Source organism: Sarcophilus harrisii, chromosome 5 (assembly GCF_902635505.1).
Source record: "Sarcophilus harrisii chromosome 5, mSarHar1.11, whole genome shotgun sequence".
Taxonomy (NCBI): Eukaryota; Metazoa; Chordata; class Mammalia; order Dasyuromorphia; family Dasyuridae; genus Sarcophilus; species Sarcophilus harrisii.
The window spans coordinates 282,105,051-282,121,659 of record NC_045430.1 but is presented as its reverse complement, the minus strand read 5'-3'; the positions used below and the strand labels follow the sequence as shown (position 1 = coordinate 282,121,659).

Genomic DNA, 16,609 nt, shown 5'->3' with positions numbered 1-16,609 from the left:
GACATCAATATGACACAACGAATAGGCTTGACATGTATTATATGAGCTCCACCACAGTTAGCAAAAGGATTCTGGATTTTCCATGCAAATTTGAAATGGTTGGAAATTTCCTCTAAAATGGATTTTTTTCTGCTTCTAATATAGATCAAATACTTGAATGATATCAAAGTAAAAATGATGAACTATCAAGAACCAAGATAGAGTTCCAATCTAGAAGATGTGACTGTAGAATCAACATTCAGAAGGAAGAAGGAGCAAAATTGTGATTTGATATCTGGATCAAAATTCCATCTTGCCCATCCCTGTCTTGATTTTATAATTCATGATGTAATTAGTGGGAAATGTTTATTGTTTTTAGAAAGGTATGAAATTAATCAAGATAAACAAATTTTATTAGCCTGAAAATATTCAAGGCAAATCAGAAAGTTGCTTGTTTTAGTCATGAATAATGTTTGAAAATACTCTTCACTGACAGTGCACCATTAACAAATCAGATGAAAAATGTAACTCAAGAAGAGTTGTCTCCAATATGTTTTGCAGATGGAAATAGGGCTTTAAAGCATACTTAAATTGCATATTTAAAATACCATAAAGAACCATCCTTTGTCCAGTTTGCAAAGGCAGGAAGGGTATGAATTAGTTCTATTTCTGGCTTATTCTTTAAACAAAAGGAAAATGCAACCCTGCTCCTAAAAGCTATTGGTTTGTAGAGTGATACACAACAAACACAAAATGAGTTATCCTCAATATCCGGATGCAATTCAGGATTTCTCTTCTCTTCTAATAAACTTCCTCTGCCATTTTAATTAAGTTATTCTATCTAAGCTGGTGATCAGTGCTGTTGAAATTACATTGCATTGTAGTCAAAAGGAAGGAATCTCGAGAGTAAATTAACTTGCATCCTGTCAAGCCACCAAGTGCTTGGTCCTTTCCAGCAATAGAGTGTCCAAAGGGTTAAATTATCTTCAACAGCATCAGGGTGAACCTTTGTCCCATTTATCAACAACTTTCACTTCACCATTTTAATTAATGTGGGAATGGAGAGGAGGCTGGTTGCTCAGAAATGGGACAGTCAGGTGTGTGTGTGTGTGTGTGTGTGTGTGTGTGTGTGTGAAGTGTCTACCTGAATAGGGCAGTGTGAGGAAACTGAGAAATGTCTCCACAAAAACAGACAGACTTCTCGCAATGGGTCATTGATGGCCAAAATCTGCCATTAGATATTCCCCAAGGGGTCTGAGGACTCAGCATGTGTTTGTTCGAAGACAGTTCTTGGAAGGTCAAATATGTCAGGCATTGAATCTGCCAAAGGTCAAAGGACTTTGCCGATTTTGCTGTGTTATATAATTATATAAGTTGTGTAAAACTTTATTTTTTTAGAATAATAGATTTTTATTTTTCAATATACATACAAATATAATTTTCAACATTCATGGCTGTAAAACCTTGTGCTGAGGCCAGAATTGAATTCAAGTCCTCCTGACTACAGGGCTGGTGCTCTATCCACTGCACTAACTAGCTGACCTAACGTATAATTCTTTAAACATATATAAATTAATCTTAAAAAAATAAAACAACAACATTTATTAGGTGCTTGCTATATTCTAGATATATCAAAGATAAAAAATAAATTGTTTTTTACTTTAAAGAAACATATTGTGCAGATTTGGTGGCTGGGTGCATATAAACATAATAAAATGCTGAGAAAAAATTTTGGTCAAGGAAAAGTGATAGGGGATACTAGGGAAATCTGAAAAAAAAAGACAAACAAACATCATGTAGAAGTTAAAGGAATGAATACTAGAAGAATTAGCTTTTTCAGGTGTGAGGGAAGAGAATAAATATTTATATGGTGCCTACCAGCTCAGGAGCTGTGCTAAGTTCTTAACAAATATCTTATCATGGTGGGGAAGATGCAAAAAAAAATCAAATTGTCGAAGGGGACTTCCACTAATCAAATTTTCTTCCACCAACGCATCCCCGCAGCACTTTTAGGAGGTAGTAAGTAAACCAAAGGGAGTTATCTGAGACACTAAAGTGACTTGCCCAGGAAGATACAGTGAGCACATGTTGGATTAGGATGTTGCTTATAACTAGTCCAAGTTTCTTGATATTACATCAATTCACTCCCTTAAAATGATGGGGTAAAAGTGGTAATTATTTGATTTCATTACCCCACGATCATAATTCCAGATCCTTAAAAGCACAGATCTCTGCTAGCTTGAGCCTTGTTTCAAATCGCTTAGCCTGACATAAACATTGTGTGATAAAGACTATATCAGAGGTCACACTGCCACTTGTTGGAGATCAGGACAAGAATCGCTCCTCTTGGCCCTCTCTCCAATGTTCTCCACCAACCGACCCATCAATCAATAAATATTTAAGGGGTACAACCATGTGCCAAGGACTGGGCCTGGGCCTAGCTATCCCAAGACCCAAGGCAAAGCTCGCCACAAGGTCACTTCAGAGTGCATTTGAAGTCATTGGTTGGAGGGAGAGGGCCACATATTGCAGTGATCCTGGGGGATCCCAGAGGGAACTTCTAGGAAGAAAAGAAGCTTAAGGCTAAATCTCCTTAATAACTAGGATTCAGCTTGCCCTCTTCCTCTCCATCTTCCTCTCTATGTCCTCTGTCTCCGACTCTCAATTTTTCTCTGTCTCTCATACAAATACGCATACACTCTTTTCCATTAGGAATAAACATTTGTAAGAATTAATACAGTCACATGTGCTCAACCCAAAGCTTTCTATGATCAATAGCTCCATTACATAAGGAGAATCATTCTATTCCATTGAATAAACATGGATGGTCTGTGCATGTATTTATTGAACCCAAACTGGCTAATTATCACCCCCCTCTTCTCCCAGATGCTTCCTCCATGGCACATTATTTGAGACTAGGACCTATTAATTCAGCAGGGAGTAAGATTTGAACATCACAAATGAAATCTCAATGATTTATAAGATTGTGGACATGACATGTGTTACCCAGAATCCTGCCCAGAAACATGACAAGTGAGTATATATGTGTGGGGAGTATATTTAACTAGGGGTTGCCTTTGGGGGCTATGTCTTTGTGTTCCCTTGTCTCTGAGAAATAAAGAGCAAGAGCACAATAGCCAACTGGTGAGCTTGTTTTACATATTGGAAACTCGATGGAACTTATCCAAGTGAGAGAACATAGCTAACCCATATTGGATGCGCTCAGTACATGCTTATTGGTGAAAAGAAAGCAGAAGAGAATGGACATGATGGCACCTCGGGGTCCGGTTCCTTCACTGGACGATGAAGGGCTTGGATTCTCAGATCCCTAAGGCTCCTGCTGGCTCAGTGTCCTACAGCTTCCCTTGGGCTTGTTACAAGGAACAATTTACACACATATACACACATGCACACACACAAGAAAGGGCAATTCAAAGTAGCCTTGGTTCCTGGGGTCATCAATAAGAGAACAGCTATAATTTAGGGAGCATAGATGCATACCCTTAAGTCAGAGGCAATGCTCTAGGGTTGGGTTTCTGAGGCCCCACATTCTGGTCCTAACTCTGAGACAATCCTTGGGCCTCAGTTTTCTCATCTATAAAATGAGCAGGCCAGTCTAGATGATAAAACTTCCAGCCCCCAAATCTGTGATCCCATGATCTTGTGAGGTACAGCCTTGCCAGCACCTCACAAACCCAGAACAGTTTGAATTAGAACATCCAATCTTACCCCAAATTATATTTAAGAAGAATGATCACCTGTACAGAAGTTCCCACTTTTGACAGGAAGCTGCTGGGGGGCTCTGACCCGGCTTGCTGGAACCCCAACATGTCCACCCTGGGCAAAAAGCTCATGTTTATGAGGCTAAAACAGCCCCTTGACTTTCTGAAGGTCATTCCTCCTGACTCTCCCACAAGGAGGGTGGGAGTGTCTCACAGGAAGCTGCTTTTTATAGTCAAAGGAAAAGGTGATGGTCTCTTGCATGGACTACCTGAGGGTCCCCGTGTGGGACCACACTGCCCATTGGTCAGGCCCTTCTGGCTTCAGGGATTCAGCCTCAGGCATTTTCTCAGGGATCATGGGAGTTAGACTCATCCAGCTCCTTGCTGGCTTTGATCACTCAGAGGTCTGCATGAGGCACAGGTCCCCCTGGAATGAGCCTATGGTTTACACAGTTTTTTGGAACCCCAACAGACAATCTGTTGTTTCTGTCCTCTGAGAGTCATGCTAGCCAGTGGCCCTTTCCCAGGATTTCATCCATTTTGCAGTTGGAACCTTGGTGAGTGGAAGCTCCCAGTAGCCCCATTTGCCTACTCTGATACCACAGTTGTGGGGGTGCACTCTCAGTAACTCCTCCTCGAGGGATGCCCATTCCAATCCTTCATTTTTCTAGTTCTGTGGAAGTGGCCTTAGGAGTGGATTTTGTGGGAACCACAGTGGAAGAAAGAAGAGAGGGTTCTGGGCTTGGAGACTTGAGCTAACCAGATTCGGACACCACTTTTGGACACACTCGGGTACTTTCTAGCCTGGACACATCACTTGTGGCCTCCAAGCCTCAGCTTCCTGGTCTGTGTAGCTCAGTGGATGAACCCTGCCCTGCCTCTGCAGACTGTTCAGCCTCAGAGGAGCTCGTCTCTCAGCCATTCAGTCCACGGGCATTTCTTACATGTCCACTGGGTTGTGTGCACTGGGGGCATAAGGACAGCAGGAAATGGCCACTGCCCTCAAGAAGCTTATAACGTCTTGGGGGAGACAGAGAAACAGAGATAGAAAGACACAGGCGGGGGGGGGGGAAGGGAGGAAGGAAGGGAAGGAAGGAGGGTGCTGTATCTGTATGGGTATAGGCAGATCTATGTATCCAGACATGTTGAAGCCTTTTCACAATTTGTGCAATGGGAAGATGAGAAAGCTTTGGGGGCTTCTGAGTTGAGATTTGAAGGGATCGAAGGATTCTAAGAGGAAAGGTGAGGAGGGAAGGCCCCATGTGCAAAAGGCTGATGGTAGAAGACCAAACACTGTCTGTGAAAACTAGAAGGAAGACCAACGAGCTGGATAGCAAGAGTGGGGGGCAAGGGGAGTCATCCCACTGTGTCAGTGGCTATCTTCCCAAGCTATTGAGTTTGTATCCTTTGTCAGAATGCCGCTGTCCTTCTTAGGGACTCTGCCTACCCAAAAATAATTCTAATGGATCCTTGGAGGAAGAGATGGCCATAGCAGCCACACAGCCCAATCCTGCCTTAATTTTGCAGCTAAAGAGAAGCGATGGTGTGAAGGATAATTCAAATAATGATGCTGGAATGGAGAGCTTCACCAAGGTGGTCCTGACTCTAAACACAGTGCTCTACCTACTACACCATCCTGTCTCTCCAAAGATGGAAGGAACTATGTTCAGAAATAGAAATACAAAGATGAACTGCCTGGCTGCCTACAAAGGGCTTGGAATCAAATAGCAAAAGAATACAACCAGGAGGGATCCAAGGCAGAGATGTTCATGAGTAAGAAGAGGCTCAGATGAAGGGAGGGAACCAATGTGGAGGAAACAGCTTGGGATGGGCACCGTTGGGCTGAAAGCAAGACATCAACAAACATACATAGATCACCTGCTGATCGAGGCACTGGGAGTGGTTCTGCTAAAAGTGGGGTTTCAAGAGGTAGAGACAAGAAGGAGACTGGGAAGAGGAGGAGAGTAAGAATAGGGGATCATGGGAGGAAATAAAAGTTCACGGATGGAATAAAGTGAATGAATAGTATAGCATATAAATAATCTTTGACTCCCAAGGCTAAATAAACATTCCATTTCAACTGACATTTGTTGGGGTAACAGAACTTCAAAAGAAAGTTGCCATAAATAAAGAGAATACTGAATTGACTAATTTGTCCCAGAGCTAAAGATAGAAAACCTTGGCTCCAAAGCATCTTAGCACCCGTGTGATCACATGAAATATTTGTGTTCAAAGTCCAGGAAGTTAGAATGGACCTTGTCTGTCACTGAGCTGTGACTCCCAGGCACACAAAGGCTTAGAAGGACTTCATTAAACAGGAAAGGCAAAGTTAATCAATCAGTTATTCTAATCAATCAAGGACTTCTGAGCTAAATCCACAATTTTCAATTTCATGAAAGCTGGTCCCACTTTGGTAGGGAAATTTTAAAGTACCGAGGTCAAATCATGCTTCAGACACTGCTTCAGACACACAGAAGTCACTTAACATGTCCACTGCAGTTTAAGATAAAGGGATAATAATAACATCTTCCTATTTTGGGGAACATGAATTGAAGAGTCTCCAGTTTATCATTCAAACCCCTCCACAAATTGGCTTTTCAGATATTTCGTATCAGTCTCCTCCATATAACCTAGTACCAATCTAATTGGTCTATTGGATGTTTGTTCGTTCTGCCCTGAATCCTGATATCTCTTTTTTCCATACTGGTCATCCCTCAGAGACTTAATACTTCCCTCTGTCTTTCCGAAACCTTCTCTTCCTTCTAGGCTCAATTCAGAAGCCACTTCCTCTGTGAACCTTTCCTCATCACCCCTTCTGAACTCTTCCCTCTTTAAATTTCTTTGGCTTAGATACCTCAGTTGCTCTACTGCAGCCTATCTTTTCCACGTGCAGGTTCTAGCCCTTCAATATATTATCAAATCCTTGAGTGCCGAAGCTGCTTCAATTCATTTCCCTAGTGCCTACGACAGTGCCTGGCAGACAGTAGCTATTTAATAGATGTCTGTAGATTCAAATTGTTATTAACAGTTTTCCCTAAAACAGATTTCTTTAGGATGCACAAAATCCGAAAACAAGAATAACTCCTTAAATCCCTGCCTCAGATAAATCTCTAAGCTCTTGGGAAGGAATTTTGGGGGAAATTAATGACACAACATATAAACTCACAAGCCAGTCATATGCATTAAGTTGTGCCTTAGTCAAAGAAAGCTATAATCTTGATCCCAGAGACAATATGCCTGACTTGGCATTCGTCATGTTTTCTCCCAAGGAAATCATTTGATTATTTGATCTTTGGGATGTGGCTTGACTCTTAATGATCCTGTGTATCCAACCACAAGCCTTTGATTGGCTCCATCTTGAAACACTCATCTCCTCCCAGGACACCTTTACTGCTCAGTGATGGCAAGACAGCCACAACTAGACTCTACCAGAAGGGCAGAAGATAAAGAAGTAGAAAATCATCTCTCTGATTTGCATTTTCTCTAAGATTTATATAAATGAGAAAACTTGGTTGTATATGAGAAAAGTCACTTAAATTCTTTATTTTAGTACTATGGGGTGTTGAAAGGGCAAGGAGATGTATAGTGCAGAGGATGCCGGGGGTTATTTAGTAAAGAGTGTCCTTTTTTGCAGGGACTTAGATACTTTAGTGACTCACCATAATGGTGGTAAAGGGAAAAGATTCCATATTGGAATAAAGATCTTTGAAAGACTTTGCCATGGTACCACACTGATGTCTCATGGTTGAAGTGTGAATAATAATAACGATTATAGTAATAACAATAATGTGAAATCACAAGTTGTTCTCCCAGGGAAACCAGCAAAGAACAACAGAAAGGTATGATTGAATTCAAAAAACATGGTTCCAAATTGTGCTTCCCCATTTAGTATCAGTATAACCTTAGGAATACTGCTTAATTTTTTCTCTGCCTCAGTTGAAGAAAGGCATCATGTAGGAGAAAAAGGAGGAAGAGGAGAAGGAGGAGAAACATTTACACAGAGTTTACTATTTGTCAAGCACTATATTTCACAAGTATTATCTCATTTGGTCTTCATTATAATCCAGGGTGAATGAGTTAGGGTTGTTATTATCCCCATTTTACAGATGAGAAAACTAAAGCAAACAGAGGTGAAGGGATTCATCTAGAGACACACAGCCAGTAAGTGATTGGGGCTAAACTTAAATTCAAGTCTTTCTGACTCTGAGCCTCTCCCTCTCTCCATTGCATCACACTGCCTGCCAACTCTATCTCCCTTAGTTGTAGTGAAGCTCAAATAAAATAATAGAAATGAGACAATTTCTGCAACATAAAACACCACACCAAAGTTAACTATTGGCATTTTCCTGTGACTAACTCCCAATGATACTAATAAGACCTCCTTATAAAATATAATCACTTATGAGGGAACTCAAGGGCTTCCCTTGGAGTGTAGCTATAGCATAGTTCATGGTAAATAAGAGATCAATTTTTTAAAAAAATAAATTACTTTATAAATTAATATCCCTGATAATATAATGAATATCCAGTAATTAATTTGAACCAATTTTGTATTGTTACATTTCAGAGAAACAATCATTTATAAGGGGAAATGACTGTGGAGTTAATTCATTCTAACCCTCAAATTTTACAGATGGGTAAATTGAGGTACAGAGAAGTTAAATAAATTTGTCCAAGGTCAGAATGGTGGTAAACTGGAAGAACTGGAATTCAAATCCAATTTTGTTAACTCCAAATTCAGTAACTTTTCAAAGCATAAAACACCTACATATTATATAGAGACATAAATATATATCTATATGAAAAATATAGATTCAGAAATTTTAGGATTATGGAAGGTAATGAGTTAAATGTAGGTATAGTTGAATAAAAAAATCAAAACACTGTAAATGTTCTCCCTGGGAACTGCACTGAATAGCAATAGCAGTAGGCAAATGTTTCCATAAAACTATTCATATGCACTTGTTGGAACAGAACCACCTTTTGGTATCTCTGATTTGAATAATTCAGACATGCAAACACTTCTTTAAAAAAGAAAAAGATAGAGAGATGGGTAAGATTCTATTTTTGTTATAAAGTTTTGGAAAAAAGTATAGAAAAAAGTAGTTCTTTGTGCAGGCGTATGTTAGGTGTCTTAGGATGGAAAACTCTTCTCTATGGGGGAGAGGTGGCCAGGATAGGTACCAAAGGACAGCATAAAATGAGTATCTTGTGCACCTATTCATTCCTATCTTGGGGGAAAAAATCTTAAAAACCTTCATTGTATCAAGGTACTGTAAAATTCAGTCATAAGACAACATAATAGTCTTGGCCCTCAGTAAGTTTTCATTATAAGGAATGGAAGAATTTCATTTGTGAATAAGTCTATCTCTTGCTGTTGTTTGCCCTTTGTTTTGGAGGACCACCATGATGGCAAGGAGGGGATGCCATGACAAGCAAATGAACTGGATTTAAATAAGGGAAGATCACCAGTCTCACTTTCTTGTCCAAACCCATCTGGGTCCTAGATAAAGATCAGAATGACTGGGGATGCATCTGGATGTAGACCTGAGCCTTTTTAAATTAAGGTCTTTACTGTTATTTGTCCTTTGTTCTCAAAGGGGACCATGATATTAGGGAGGTTTCAGTCGACTGAGGCAACACCCACTTAGTGATTAAGCCTAAGAAAGAAAAGAGGCACAAAATAATCTCTTTTATGAAGTAAAAAAAAAAAAATCAATCTATTAGGAAAAGATCCTCAGTTTCTGGACAAAACATAATGATTATTATTTATGTTCACTCTGAATCAAACAGGATCCAAATAAAGACAAAGTGGGATTTATTGGTCTTTAAAGCATGAAAGATATCTAGGCCTTCTTGGGAGGCTTCAGCAATCAAAATCTACATTCCTTCGGGCAGAGCATGATACCCTATGTGGAGAGAAGGAAGGGAAGGAAAGTCAGTCTACAATTCATGGAAAGTGATAGAACTTTAAGACAGAGAGAGTTAACTAAATCCTGGGAGAAATCATTTTGCAATTTTTATAGCCCCTGAGTTATGTTTGATAGAAACCAGTAGGATGAGGAGGGAGAGCATTTCTGGGATGGGACACAGCTTATAAAAAAGGGCAGAAGAAAGAAATAGGAAGTTTTCAAATGTTCTCAACCTGGTGGCAAGTTATAAAATAGCCTGATTGAATAAACAATCAATTTTCATATTTCTAATGATCAGAATGAATTTTACTTAATACATGTGAGAATTGGAATAGGCATTAATTATTTCCTACTCTGCTGACCCCCTTTCATAATGACATCTCTTTTATGTTGTCTAGGACTAGCAATCACCTTTCCTGAGTCAGTAAGAAAATACTCTGGCTCTAAATGCTGCCTTAGTCAAAACATCTGACATCAAATATGCAAAACACCCAGAAGAGGGAAGGCTTCCATTACATTTTTAAAATATGCAAATATAAAATACCAACTTGTAAAATACTCCTTTGCTTCCATGAGATAGTTAAATAATTTAATTCAAGTCAAATGATATTCCAGCCTTCTGCTCCACCATAAACTGGAAATTTGTAGTTCCTAGTCAACATATTTTTCAGGATTCTGTAATCTACTCTGGTCCCAACTGAATTCCCAATGGCAAGAGGAGCTTGTTGTGCCTAACTCAAATCCTTTCAACAAGTCTTTGAATATTAAGGCACCACATTCTCCAGTAGAGTTCTATAATGCTCCCATTCCATCTCTGACAAAAATTATAATCTAAAACTTTCATTTCACAATGCCGCAAACATTGATTCCTAAAATGTGGCCACAGGGGTTCCATTTAACATACTGAGGTCCTTCCTTGTGTGTTGATGTTTGTTTGTTTTTCTAACGTTGAAAGAATATAAAATATCAATGAAGGCAACAAGCATTTTGGTTGTGATGTTTATTTGGGGATAGTGATCATATTTATGATTTTGATTTTGGTACTTTTATCCATTGAATTCAAAATAAAAAATCTTATTTTTTCATTTGACTGGTTTATTATTCATTAGGTCGTCATTAAAGTAGCAGAAGTCAAGAGTCAGACCAGGAAGAGCCTTCTTACTGAAACAGACAATGGGAAAGTTCCAAATACAATGAATTCATAACTTCATAAATGAGAGATTTTTCAGGCCGCTCTGCAGACATCTCCTAATGGGCAAAGAAGGCCTCTTGTTCATGCATTATTTGTCACTAAGTGCCTTGTCACTGGAATAAGAAATCTTTTGTGCCTTAAAAGGGTATGTTTCTTTCAGTAAAATATTTATGCTTTAAGGAATTACCAAATTGTATAGCTCATCTGCAACCATTTCCCTGTTGTTGCCTCAATTGTAAATTGTTTCCCCTAAATTATGAATGCAATTTTTAAAAAAGATTTTCTGGTTTATCGTTTCTGAAAGGACAGTAAAATGAATAAAAAGTGAGGATGACAATTTCAGCATTTAAAATCCACGTGTGATAATTCAAACAAATGTTATGACATTTAAGATAATGAAACCCTCCATTCGTTCTCCTATATCGTATGAGGTCTATCTCACATCGAAGGAGTTGGAACAGATGTCCAAATATCGGAATACCAACAGGAAAGTTTGGGTCCAAGGATGATTTATGTCTTCCTGAGAAACTCACGGTGTCTCTTTAAAACCAGTGTGCATTACTCTGAAACATCATTTCATGAGCTATTCTAGAAAACCCAGCTTGACCAAGTGCTCCCTAGGTGGAGGTGGAGAAGAGTGCTCAGTATAATCCTTGGACCGAAGGAGGGGCCATTATTGACAGACCATTCATTGCAATCAGTAAATGATTAATTGCAGATCTGTTTCTAAATTGACCACACACACACACACACACACACATACACACACACGGAGGGCCCTATTAAAGAGGGAAAACTGTTCAAAATGATCAGTGACTTTGGGAAGCAGGTTAATTCCAATCAATAGCTGTGTTGACAACATACTGGAATAATGCTTTCTTTAAACAGCTGATTTGCCCATTATTGGAGACATTCAAATGAATATTTAACCTCCTGCCTGGCATCTTTTTTAACCTCCTGAACTGATTCTGTTCCTATGTCATCTCTGACAGATAAAAGATCCATAAATTTTCCCACAAAATATAGAATGATGTTTATACAACTTGAAATGGAGATGATAGGTGGGTTAGTGGGTCAAACTCTCAGGTTTATCTCCTCCACACACACCCCTCCCTTAGCAGTTTCTTTTGTGATTTTTGAAGTGAGGAGGGGTAGAATTTTGCAGAAACTATTAACAAGACAAAGGAAGATAAGGAAATGAAGAAAAAAAATTTATCTACTTCTCCAGCTGGGGTCTGGGATGTATCTTTCTCCTGCATGTCCAACAATTCTGAAGCCTCCTTTGAACATAACATTCAGATAAAAACTACTTGGGAATGCAGGTGCATGTTGTGCTTCACGGAAAATTTATGCTCCAATCTACTGCAGAAAAGTCAAGGACAGAAAGCCCCCCCCCCTTTCCACCAAAATATGTACTCAAAGTATCCTGAGTGGCACTTTTGTCTTAGCAAAGAACTGGAAACAAAGCAGATGTCCATCGATTGGGTGATGGCCAAACACATGGTCCTGTGTGAGGATAATAGGCTATTTTGCTGCTGGAAGAAATGAGGAGGGTGACAAATGCTCAGAAGCCCGGAAAGACTTCTAGGAACTGATGTGGAGTGAATTAAGCTACATCAGAAAAAAAAAATTATATATACTCACATACATACATACATATGTGTGTGCATGTATGTATATATTCAAACCAAAAAAAGCCAAGGCTGAGTAGTGCAGTCATAATGACCAAGCTCAGCCCTAAAGGAAAGGTTAGAAAATGGCTCTCCTCTTATTTGCAGAGGGAGAGGAATATGGGGATTAAATATAGCATAGATATTAATGGTCTTGGGTAGTATGGTTTAACTGTGTTAAATTACCTGAAGAAACCTTTCGTTTTCATTTTGGACTCATTCCATGTTGTCTATTGAAGTTCACTTTCCACTGGAGTTTGCAGAGAGTTGACCATCACAATGGATGAGAGTTTTGGTAATTAAGCCATGAATCAATAATGCCTATCAATACTAAATGCCTACTATGTTCTAGACCCTGTCTTTGTTATTGGGAACACAGATAAAACAACAACAACAACAACAATATTATTTTAAGGAACTTCATCTCAGTTCAATCTAACTAAAGAAATGCTTACTAAGGACTGACTTGTGGCAATATATTATCATAGAGGTTCAGGATATAATAAAAATGAAGAAATCCTTGGTTTCAAGGAATATACATTTTTGTTTCTCAATTTATGTGATTTTTTTCCACATCTCCAGGATTGAAGTGGTCAATACAGATACAAGACACACAGACACACACCCAAACACCTATGCACAAATATTTCCATATTTGGTGACCTCATCATCTCTCAGGTGTTCTTTTCCACATAGTTACCCTCTCTATGTTAACAATCCCCACAACTTTAGAACCAATTCTAATGTTTTTTCCTAAGATCCAGTCCAATCTCATCATCAACCTCTCAGATGTCTAGTACTGGATTTCCTAGACTTCTTTTTAACATTTCCTAAATGAACTCACCTTATCCTTTCCTGAACTTTCTTATTATAACTCAGGATATCACCATCTCCCGTCCTCTAGATTTTCAAAATCAGAACCAGCTCCCATGCTTCTCGCTACCCAATACATTCAATCCATTGTCAGATCTTGGCATTTCTCCCTCCCGATGGCTGGGCACTTGTATACATATTACTCCAGGATAAGTTCTTACCCCATCTCTCCTTCCCTACTGAAGGCATCTTCCAACTGGTCATTCCACATCATTACTCTTCCCAGGCTGATTCATCTGCTACGAAGCTGCCATGAAACATGATTTATCTAGAATATAAGTCTGATGATGTCTTACTTCTCTATACCAAACACCAAGGCTTGCCTGTTCTCTATAGAATCAAAGTCCTCCCTTGAACTTATAAAGCCCTTGTTCTTCCTTTAGACTTTATTTCTCCTCCTACAATCTCTTAACAACCATCTACTTGCCATCATTCATTCACAAATCTCACTTCACAACTCTGATCATTCACACTTGCTACCTTCTATGCCTGAAATACTCCTTCAAGACTCAGATCAAAAGCTACCTTCTGAGAGAAGCCCTTCACAGTTCTCACACACCCCCAGCCCCATGTGCTAGAATCTTCCCTTCTGAGATGATCTCCTATTTATTCGGTATATATACCTTTAAATCCATAGTTATTTATATGTTCTCTTTCAATGTAAGATCCTTGAGAAGAGAAGAGATTTTTGCTTTTTTCTTTATCGCCAATGTTGAACAGAGTGCCTAGCACATAGTAGGTGCTTATAAATGCATGTTGGCTGTCTGACATAATGATCATCATTCTATTGAGTGTTTAACATGGGTATTGGAAATCAGAGAACATGAAAGCCAGCAGTTGGCAAAGCTCAAGAGCCCTTTTTGAAATCAGTTGGAGAAAATGAAAATGTATTGTTGCCGGCATGACAACAAACAGCACAAAAATATGTTTTCTAAACTGAGAAATTATCATGTGTGGTGATGTTTGGTATCTGAATGCAAATTTTTTGTGTTGGCTGTACTTCCTGAAGAGATGAATACCGCCTCTGAATCCGCCATCATCCCAGAAACAAAACAAACTCACTTGTATTGGGCCCAGCAATGATCAGCCCTTTCAATTAAATCTTTATGCAGATTTGACTTTGTACTCCCAACTTTTCATGGGGGTCTCATGCAATTCTGCTGTGTAGCCCCACAAACGGATCCACCACGTGTGCGAAGAAGCTGATTGGGTGCCAGCTGGCTTGGCTGGGTGCCTTTCTGATGGTAATGAAGTCACACAGCTGCTAGGACAGTCAGCTGGAGTTCACATCGTCACACACTGAATGGATATCCATTGCCTGGCTTCTTAACAGGGCTCATTAAGTGAAGCAGATTAATTTTCCGCTAGAATTTAGCATCATGAGATCACAAAAAAGAGAGTAGAAAAGGACCCTGGAATTCATATGCCCTCACCTTCATTTTATAGATGAGTAACTTGAGGAACAGAGAGTGACTGATCCAGAATCACATGACTAGCAAGTGGCAGAATCAGGATTTGAACCCAAGTCGAGGATAATCCATTGGATGGCATTTACCTCATTAGGTGTTGTATTAACTTTTTTCTTAATCTCCACTATTAAAAACCCTCCTGTTTACAATTTGAAAAGCTGCTCTGTTCAAAAGAGATAGCATTTGCACACTTCATTTCAAAGGATTCTGGTTTAACAAAAAATCTAGCTTAGGAAAGCACGAAATTTAGCTTTTTTTTATTTCCAGAAAATGAAATATAATTGATTGAGACTTGAGATATGGGACTTGCTAGAAGACACTAATCAATCTCTCTCTCTCTCTCTCTCTCTCTCTCTCTCTCTCTCTCCCTCTCTCCCTCTCTCATTAAAGCTTTTTGTTGTTCAAAACAGTGGACAATTCTTCAACATTATCCCTGGCAAAACCCTGTGTTCTAATTTTCCCCCCTTCTCCCACACCCTCCCCAAGATGGCAATAGTCCAATATATGTTAAACATGGTGGAAATATATATTAAATACAATATATGTATACTACAAAGAGAAGCAAAATAAAATGCAAGCAAACAACAACAGAAAAAGTGAAAATTCTATGGTGTGCTCCACATTCAGTTCCCACAGTCCTCTCTCTTGTGTAGATGACTCTCTTCATTACTGAACAATTGGAACTGATCTGAATCCTCATTGCTGAAGAAAACCATGTCGATCAGAACTGATCATTGTATAGTCTTGTTGTATAATGATCTCCTGTTTCTGCTCATTTCACTCAGCATCAGTTCCTGCAAGTCTCTCCAGGCCTTTCTGAAATCATCCTGTTGGTCATTTCTTACAGAACAATAATATTCCATAGCATTCATATACCATAAGTTATTCAGCCATTCTCCAACTGATGGGCAGCCACTCAGTTTCCAGTTTCTGGCCACTACAAAATGAGCTGCCACAAACATTTTTGCACATGTGGATTCCTTTCCCTCCTTTAAGATCTCTTTGGGATATAAGTCCAGTAGAAACACTGCTGGGTCAAAGGATATGCATATTTGATAACTTTTTTTAGCTTATTTCCAATTGCTCTCTGGAATGGCTGGATCCATCAACAACTCCATCAACAATGTATCAGTGTCTAAATTTTACCATGTTTCCTCCAACATTCATCATTATCTTTTCCTTTCATCTTAACCAACCTCAGAGTTGTCTTAATTTGCATTTCTCTGATCAATAGTGATTTAGAGCATCTTTCCATATGACTAGAAATAGTTTCATTAATCTCTCTTTAAGGCTTGGATCAGCCCTGCCAGGAATAGAACCTGTGGTCCCAAAGCATGTCATGCTTATGTAACAAATGACTTCTCTCCTCAGGTCAGAAAGAAGAAAAAGTATTTTGTAGGCATCATCCTTTGAAGGTGATTGAATCAGTCTTAAAGCAATGGTGAACAAAGTGCAGATCTCCAAGCATTTCACAGAATCACTCAACAGAAACCCAGAGTCAAAGCCTCTCAGAGGCTGTTAGTTCAGTCTAAACTACACATCTCCTGTCTTCCATTTTTGTAGAGGCTACATGGACTTTGCTTCAAAGCCTCTAGTGGGAAGGCCTTGACTCCCTATTAAGCCGGCCCATTCAATTTGAAGAGAGCTGACTTTTATTCCTTAAATCTGATCCATATTTGCCTCCTTGCAACATCTACCTACGATTCCTAGTTCTTCCCTTTGGTATGAAGTGAATAGAATAAGCATAAATGGTCTTCCCTATGAAAACTTGGGATAGCTGTTATGTGCTCCA

At 39.2% G+C, this 16,609-nt stretch overlaps 1 protein-coding gene across 5 annotated transcripts in view; it reads right to left on the bottom strand.

Moving 5' to 3' along the window:
* The window catches only part of DGKB (diacylglycerol kinase beta), a 687,380-nt gene that overhangs the window by 270,913 nt on the left and 399,858 nt on the right, over nucleotides 1-16,609 (bottom strand). The window lies entirely within an intron of this gene.